Source organism: Puntigrus tetrazona, chromosome 17 (genome assembly GCF_018831695.1).
Source record: "Puntigrus tetrazona isolate hp1 chromosome 17, ASM1883169v1, whole genome shotgun sequence".
Classification (NCBI taxonomy): domain Eukaryota; kingdom Metazoa; phylum Chordata; class Actinopteri; order Cypriniformes; family Cyprinidae; genus Puntigrus; species Puntigrus tetrazona.
In genome coordinates this window covers 16096640-16106354 of record NC_056715.1, presented here as the reverse complement: position 1 = coordinate 16106354, position 9715 = coordinate 16096640, and the positions used below count along the sequence as shown (strand labels likewise).

The following is a 9715-nucleotide window of genomic DNA, read 5'->3' as shown; positions in this document are numbered from 1 at the left end:
TTGATCGTTATATTATATACATCATTATTAATTTAATAGATTAAATTGAAAGATTTTTCCTTCGCTTATCTTTAATTTATCCATAATTTAATTTGATTTAATTTTTTTGTAACTTAAGAAACCAACATTATACTATATTATACTAAAAACAACAACATTAAGAGAAATTGTACTGATTTATCATCAAAATTGTAATATTTATAAAATACTGTAGTATATATATAATATAAATAAATAATTAATATTAATTTTAAGATTAAATTGAGAGATCTTCAATTTATCCATCATTTTATTTATTTTATTTGTATGTAGTTTGGAAAATAAATCAATATTATATTATATTAAAAATAATTAAGATAAATTATTTCTATAAAACAAGTTTCTCAAATAAGCTATGTTTAATTTTTACCTATTTATTTGATATATTTTTAAATGTATATGTAAAATATGTTGTGTATTACATTTGTATTATATTTGTATGTTATATATTTACTGTTATTTTTAAACATTTAGCCTGGTAAGAAATCTAGTTCACCTTGCCTCATATCTGTGTACTATATTGTGTCCAAAAGTTTGCAGTAAAAGTAGTACAGGCATCTTAAAATAGTATTATTTATAATCCAAACTAGACTGGCGGTCCTTACTTCTAAATGATTAAAAAAATCAGCATTATTATCTTTTTCCCTTTGACATTTGTCAGACTTGGATTCACACAGCCTGTCTTAGCATAAAAACAATCCCTTAATCCACTCCAAGTTCTTCATAAACATTCATGGAAGCCAGCCAGTGTCTGGAGAGAGGCCCACAGCGTGTATGGCTCTGAGTGAAGATGCGCACTTCTCCAGTGACGTCTCAGCTTCCTCTTACGTGTCCCTATAGCTGCACGTCCCAGCCGCTGGGAGTCCAGCCGGGCCGAACGGGCAGCCTTGCCTTGGCGCAGTTGTCCAGAGAGCGCAGGCAGGGGGGCGCCACTGTGGATGTAGGTGGGTCAAAACAGAAAAATTTCTCAGAGTGATGGAGCTACTCTGACTAAGCCTGAGTAGTTAAACAGACAGAGAAAGAATGCACGGGATCATAGGGGCTCAGCGGGACTACACTTATGAGTCATAAAGGCAAACCAATAATTTTACACAGACTTTCTTTTTAGTTTCCAGTTAAAAAACAGTTCGCAAAAGAAACAAAAGCCACAGACATGACTCATTCATCCTCATGTTGAGAATTTTTTGAAAAAATATCCAGGTCACTATTTTCAATGTAATATGACCAGTGCTGTTTTAATGCTTAGCGATATGATATATTTATTATAATATTTGTAATATTTTAAGGTAGCTTTATTTTTATATTTTATGTTTTGAAAAGAATTTCTTTTTCTAGTATAGTAATAATATAGCATGTGTTAGCGTCATTTATATATTATTATAATATTAAAATTATTAATATTAAAAATTAGCTTATATTTTTATATTTTAAGTTTTCATTTTTATTTTTAAGAAATATCTCAACTACTTCTCTTTCAATACAGTATAAAGAGTGTTATTTTAGTATAATGTATTTATAATTATATTATTAAAAATATTACAAAATTAGCATTTATATATATATATATATATATATATATATATATATATATATATATATATATATATATATATATATATATATATATATTTATATTTCTAGTATTATTTATATACAATTATAATATTTGTTGTAATATTTTTAATATTTGAAAGCTATTTTATTTTAAAGTTTGCATTTTTATTTTAACTTTAATAATTTCTTGTGAAATTTTAGTGGTGCTGGAGTCATCATGATTGGTATTAAATATAACGTTTTCATTTATATAATAAATATTTGTGTACTGTGTATAGTTATTATGTATGTATAAAAGACATGTACATCATATATTTTGAAAATATTAAAATGTAAGGGATCACCGTATATATATATATGTATATATATATATATATATATACACATATATACACACATAATACACACACACACATGAGTATGAATATAAATACGTAATATTTTATTATATTTTAATATATTATACATGCATGTGCGTGTATTATAGTATATACATAATATAATAAATATACACAGCACACTCCCACATATATTATATACACAAAAAACATATTTTTTGGAGTGATTATTTGTGATTAATTTTGGTAAAATTTTCAGTTGCCAAGACTCAAATTAACTAAAAATAATTTTTACATAATTACAGTTTTTTGAACAGATTTTTGGGTCAACCATCTCACAAATAAATGAGAAAAACAACAAGTCTTATTGTCTCCGTCCGATCAAGAAGACACCTTCAGTCCAGTAAAATCCCAACTGGTTAAAAACAGATTTGACCCGAATCGACATCAGATTATAGAGCTGTTTTAATTACAAACACTCATCAGATATCAATGCATATCATTTTTCCATTTAGGTTTGACAGCTCTGACAAGTTTCTATTTGAACCTGCTCCTTCCGATCAAAAGTTGTACCAAGTTCTGATAAAGATTTACAAACAGTCTGATGGACAGACGGAGAAAGAAAGAAAAGATGTACAGATAAAGTTGTCAAGGTCCGAAATGGATAAAAAACCTTCATAACCACAAACACAGTTAATGGCAGCAGTCAAAAAAAAAAAAATAAAAACGAAACCGAAGCATCATCACAGTGAAATGGGTTTTTTCACAAGCGTGATCAGTATCTATAATTCACCGCTCCTGCAAAACCTAAATGCTTGTAGTACATGCTGAAATTAATGATTGAGCGGATTGCTCTGTGCCTTGTCAACAGTCACTCCAATCAGCTTTCCTCTCGGTTTTTTCCTCCCAATATTTATCCCCTGAATGCAGTAGGGAATCAATTTTATGATGAAGTTCATAAGCAATCCTTGAGTATGCCTTTCAGTTTTCTCGGCCACCAACAGATGAACCGCCTTAAAAGGGACAAATTCACACACACACACACACACACACACACACACACACACACACACACACACACACACAAAAGAAATCTTGCAGTGTGTTTTCTGTGCAAGCGCACTATATACAGACGGTTTTATGCTAATTAGTGTAACTGCAGTGCAAGACGCTTCCTCGTAAAAAAGAATAATCGGCAACCATTAACATTAAAAGCGAGGATGAGAAGGAGTGTATGTGCGTGCTCTACTTGTACGCAATTATTAGTGCAGCAGACCCACTGTGTTTTGTTTATGCTCATTAAGCTGCTCTTTTAAACAGCATGCTGTCTGGTGGGCTGATTCCCAGACCGCGCGGCTGCTGGGAGACGCTGCGGCGGGAGAGACAGACTTGTGTCAAAATTCGCCAAATGAGTCGAGACACGTACTCCTGCTTTTGATTCGCTTTGCGCGCCACATGGAGAAGAGAGAGACACATGAGCTGTCAGCGGCTGCAAAGAGAGCGCTCGTCATTGCATTAATAACTAGTTGTTCGGTTCGGTTTAGTACACACTTCTCGGCTGAATGCAGATGCGCTTGTATGGAAGAAGTAAGAAGACGGCTTAAACGGAAAATAATTATAATAAAGGTCCTCTTTTAAATACATACATTTAAATTAATCATTTGATACAATTCCCTTTATTGTGTACATACGTGTTTTTGCATTGCACTTATGTTTTTAAATATACATACACGCAATTACATCTGTAATACATTGTTGACCCATTCTATTACACTTTAAATCAACCCTTAAACCTCACCGCATACCACTCAAACTGCAGCTCTAACCTTACCCGGTGATCCTTCAGTGTTTTGCAATACAATATATGGACACAATAAGCAAATTGTACTTTATATTTTGATGTAAGTACATAGTAGTTAAGCCACCTGATATATAAAGTGTGACCGAATGAAATAAAAAGAGAAATGTTCTTTCAAAGTGACCTATTATGAAAGGTTCACAGGTCGACATGCATGAAGGTCAAAAAACACACTTTCTTTATAATTTGGATTTTATTTTCACCTTTATTTGTTCAACAACAAAAGATGGAATTGAAAAAAAAGAAATGGAACCTAGTGGCGAGAAGAATGAATTTGCATTTTCATTCAGACCAACGTGGAAAGACCATATTGGGTGGAATAAAAATGTTTTTGGACTCGTTTTTAAAAATGACTCGCTTTGTACAGGATGTTTCATTCACTTTGAGCTGAAAGTTCATAATAGTACACTTATAAATTCCATTTAATGTTTTATTACATTAATACATTCAAAACAGCTTTTGGAAAAATTTCCGCACCATTACTGAATCTACAAAGCCAAGAGCAAATAGAAATGAGTAGGCTAATTTTCTTTTTGGAAAATACATTTAAAGAGATAAAAATAATGTATCTTTCTACTACATATCTGGCAGGCTACAACCAAAACAAATGTAATACGGTTTACTGACAAACTGAGTGATTGTTTTTATGCCGCAAAGCTGATTGAAACAGTGAACAGGCAAATTCTTCCTGAATGCTTCTCAATTCAAGTCATCAAATCATTTCCAGATGTTGAATAAAAAATAGAGCAAACTGAAATCAGTGTCATTACCGACGGATTATTTGTATGATGCTGTATAGTTGAATGATACAAAGTTGCAGGTTTCTTTGCATAAAAAAATATTATATATTACCTGTTTCAAATAAATGCAGCCTTGGTGATCATAAAAAGAAGACTTATACATTTTTTATATTATATATAAAAAATATTATATATTTATTATATTTCTAATAATATTTTTAACTTGTCTTCTCAAAAATTTAAATGGTAATGTACAAAAAATATTCAATATTAACTAATTAACTAGTTATAATTAATTCTAATTTATTAATTAAGTAATTAATAAATAGTAATACATATATTATAGAAATACATTTCGTGATTTCACTTGTTTGGGGTTAGGTTTTTTGTGCTGCTGTAAAAAACATTCTCTAGTATCATAAAATGTTTTTTTATTAAATTATTTTTATTATTATTTTTTATCACATGAAGGCAGCAAATTGTGAGATGTTTGCTACTTCTCTCTCTCCTCAACTTGCCTTTGCTGTGAAGACATATGGTTATTAAATAAAAAAACAAGCTCCTGAGACAAAAGTGTTTTCTTTCCTTATTCATTAAAGAGAGCTGTTTCAGTTAACACTACTGTAACATTTGACATGTCGACACTCGTGCCCCTGTGTGGCCCACCGACCAACAGAGCATGCTCAAAGACTTTAGAAATAAACAAAGTGCATTGTAATGCCATGAATTAAGGTAACATATTTAAATGTGGAATAATTTTTGGTACAGCGCTAATAATGGCCACTGGTCTCGCTTCAGAACGTGATGTGGATCTTTGGGTTCAACCCAACCTGACAGCTTTCATTTGCTTAATTACACATGCACAAGTCTCAGTACAATAACTTCTAGCTTCTGACAGGGAGAGGGTGTCACCTTGAGGAAATGAGGCCTTCTAACAAATAATAATTAGGAAATAAAAATGCACAGAGTGCAGAGCAGCTGGCAAATGAGCTAAATTAAGCTGTCCTGGGACCGGGGGATAGAGTCAGGGCTGTGTCCAACAGGGCCCAGAGGACAGTGGCAGGACTGAGGCGGGACATGGACACACACCAGCAGCGGTGGTATGGTTTCAGTGCCAAAGACACTTGACTGAGTGAAATTTCACATCTGTTCAAGGCAAGAAGGACAAACACACCACGGGCATGTAGTCAGTACTATACAACAGTCGCTATGGACTGATAATTAGTAAAACAATATAAATACATACAAGCTAGATTCTGGTCGATTCTGAAAAAAACTAAAGATGAAACAAAAATATCCAAAAGAAATGATTTATGATTTGAGAATTCATTCCTGAAGCTAGCACCTTTTACAGAAAAAAGTAAAAGTAATATATATATATATATATATATATATATATATATATATATATATATATATATATATCATTACATATAATATTTACACAAGAGCAATACATTTTTACAGTTGTGTACTTCAGTGTTGTTAATGACAATTAATGTAATACATTTTCTTTCTCTTAGTATTGTTTTATCAATATGGTGCAATATTGTGATAAATACATTGATTGCACTACCTCAAATACGTAGTGCAACCAGTAACGGATTAAAGTTGGTCATTAATTAAAAAGAATGAAAAATTCTTCAAATTTGAACCTGAATACCTTACTAACTGGACTTCAGTGCCAATGTAGCATAAAAGCTGAAGAGTAATGGGAAACAGCTCTGGAATGTGTCCATCACTTTCTCAAACGCCTGCATGTAACATGTCACATGTAAATGTGAGGCGAAAAGCGAGAGTAGAGTTCTCTAGACCTTGCCATCAGGTAGTGTTATTTAAGACCTCTATCGAGGGGGATATCAGGCATCATTACAGCCGCCTTTTGATATTTGCCCATTTCCCATCTTGTAATAGGGCCACATATGGCTCTGCTGAATGCATATGGCTATTTCTCTGCTTTACCCATCAAGAAAAAAGAGCTCATCCTTGAATGGAGTAACAGTCCTATCTTTGTTTTTGATTGCAGAACTGCTGTCACAAGGCTGCCGGCACTTCAGAGACAGGCTTTGTTATAAAAGGAACCACCAAGGTAACAAAAACAGAACTGTGTGTAACAGTGTCATGGCCACACATTGAACTGATGCTGTTCATGGTAGATGAATCATCATCAAAATGAACATTTTTAGTTACTGCAATCCTTAAATTAGAACTTAAAGTTCTGGGTTCAGAATTAGTTGCATTCTATGATTAGAATTTTTTTTTTTTTTTTTTTACAAATATGGCCACATTACATAAACATACATTAACATGAGACTAATCATTTTATTATCCTCGTATAGGCCTTATATTAACCTCGACTTGGTAACTAGACGCCCAGACATTTCTTTTAATATAAAACAGCTGTTTCAGAAAACAACTTTTTATGGCTCAAATATCTCCCCATTTTTGTTCCTAAGAATCTGTAGAGCACTTTAACAAAAACATCATTAGCTAAACATTTTAGTTTAACGAATTGAGTCTAAAAATAAGTAAGTCTTCATTTATTGACTTGAGGCCAATGATGCTTTCAAAAATGCTTAACTTGTATCGAACCTGGAAACATCTATTTAAAGATCCAAGATTACACTGTGTGGCCGTGGAGAATGGATGCCCGAATATATATCAGCCCTTTAGTGCTACTACTGCCTCTTCTGACATTGAGCTGGTGCTTTTATCCAAAGCAACAGTATACAATATTTATTACAGTGAAAGTAGCCCTGGAGCAACTTGCACAAGGCTCAATTGTAATGCTTAATGAATGGCTCCACATGCTGGATTCAAAACTGCAACCTTTTGGAAACCGTTCCAGATCTTACCATAGTAACTCACTAAAAATAGTAAATAATAAACACAACAAATCCTGAATAAAAAGTGGTCCATATAATCTAAAAACTATATTCGAGTCTTCTGAAGCAACAAATTATACATAAAGTTGATAGCCAGTGACTGATTTTTGTAATTCAGTGACAGTCATTGAGCAGTAACTTATATTGGATGTAATTTTACTTTGTTACTTTACTTTTACTGGAAGCATTCTTTATTTTGGGCAACTTTTTACACTACATTCCCATCATCATAATATTGCACGCTTTACTACACTACATTTCATAAAACATGCCGCTCTCATTCTTTTTGAACTGGAGAAATCGGCACGCACTATGAGATGCGATAGAGGTGTCCGATTCATAAACGAGTGCGATTCTTTTTAATGAGGCTATTAAATCGATTCGCAAAATCACACTGGATGATGCATTCGCAATTGGCTTGAGTGGAGTGCAGCTGTACTTGAGTCGAGCAACTGATTCAAATGATCCAGTCAGAGTTAACAAGTTAACAGAGTTAGCAAATCAATGAATTCACAAATCTGACTCAAAATGAGCTGTAAACGTGAGATCCTCAGAGCTTTTAGTGCATGTGAAAAGTAAGTTACTAATGCTGAATTTTAGCATTTTTATTGCAATGAAAATCAGGTCATGAATGACCATTTTTTGTGAACTTGAAATTGCTGTGAAAGGCCTGTTGAAGTGACTGCCTGAAATACTCTTGAATGCAGACTATATTTGTGTGTTACCATCTGAACAGGGTAGGTGTTATTTAAAAACTCAAAACATAAACTTCAAATAATGCAAATGCATATACCCAAATGCATATAGCAATTTCAAATGATGTTAAAGTACAATGTTTGAATGACATTTTCTTAAATTTATCTTTGATAACACACATTTTATCCTCATTTTTATATACTGCATGATGTATATTGTTACTTTCACTTGTTTGAACACTTGAATTATCAGCAATAATCAATGCATGAATCAATGATACATTAATTGTTTGCAGGAGGATAGAGTATAAAAATAGCAAAATGTACAAACGTTTATCATTCGCACTTATATGAACTATACTTTAAACATTACATTAAATACAGCACATTAAAAAACAAAATTACTTTAAAACAAAAATACCATTTACTCAAGTATTTGATTCAGCACACATTCTCCACCTCTGCAATATTTTTTTGTCCAGATGAACGTGTTAAATCGGCAACGGAGCCAGTCAGTGAAAGAGATCACTCTGATTGGCTGTTCAGCTTACCAAACAGTAGCAGTAGCGAAGGCAAGCCAATGATCAGATGATTGTGGTAAGTGAGAATTATGTGCTAATACAGACTACTGCCACCTAGTGTTACGGAGAGTTGTTTATTTTTTCACACAGGCACAGAATCTACGCCTAGTTTGCTGTTGTCTTTGCACTGATCAAGCACAACATTTCTCGCCCAAACTGAGCAACATGTACGCGACACTACAGTCAGCTTTTGTTCCCGCTAGTTCTTTGATGTCGGTTTGGTGTGTCACGGCATTAAAAGAGCGGAGTTTTAATTATTTACATTTCAGTCTGTCGTCACACAAAGCTATTTTATAACTTTCCTTTCAGGCCACTTTTATGTCACTTCTGGAGCTTGACAGGCACTTTTACTACATGAAAATACTAAGAGATTGTACAAAATAACTTCTTTTTGTGCACTGTGGCAGAACGGTAAATACGCCTTCATGTCCTGTTTTGAGACAATCTGCTGAACTTATTTTCTTGATACCCGTTGCACCATTTCAGCGTAGTGCTACGCCTGACACTATATCTTACGCCTAGTCAGAGGTAGGTGTAAAGTAAAAAGTCATGATTTGCATTATTTGTGTTTAGGATTCATGTCTGTTGTTTAATTATTACTCATGGACGTGAACTGTAATGTTTATAACTGTAATGACAGGATAAGCAATGTCAATAACAAAGCTTAGTACACTATAGCTGACTTACAACAATATAAAATGTTTCTGTACAGCTTGTAATAATGCAGTAAAATATTACATATTATCTACATTATTATTATAAGCCATACCATTCGACGTGACAACATCTTGCTTGGAAAGACAGTATAAATGCTTGAAATATTTTACATTAGGCTATTTGTAAGCGCTGACATCCAATAATTGCAGTAAGTTGTGCACTTTGTTACTTTTAATCAGAAATAGAGTATTCTGTCAGTTTTATAACGGGATGCAAATTATAAATCAAATTTTTCAGCCGTGGAAAGAGATACACAGTCACAGTCGTAAACACACAGTTATCTCAGGAAAGACATTCATTGCACATAA

At 33.0% G+C, this 9715-nt stretch overlaps 1 pseudogene; it reads right to left on the bottom strand.

Annotated features, from left to right (window-relative positions):
* Positions 1-760: 760 nt before the first annotated feature.
* The window catches only part of LOC122362006, an 87789-nt pseudogene continuing 78834 nt past the window's right edge, over positions 761-9715 (bottom strand).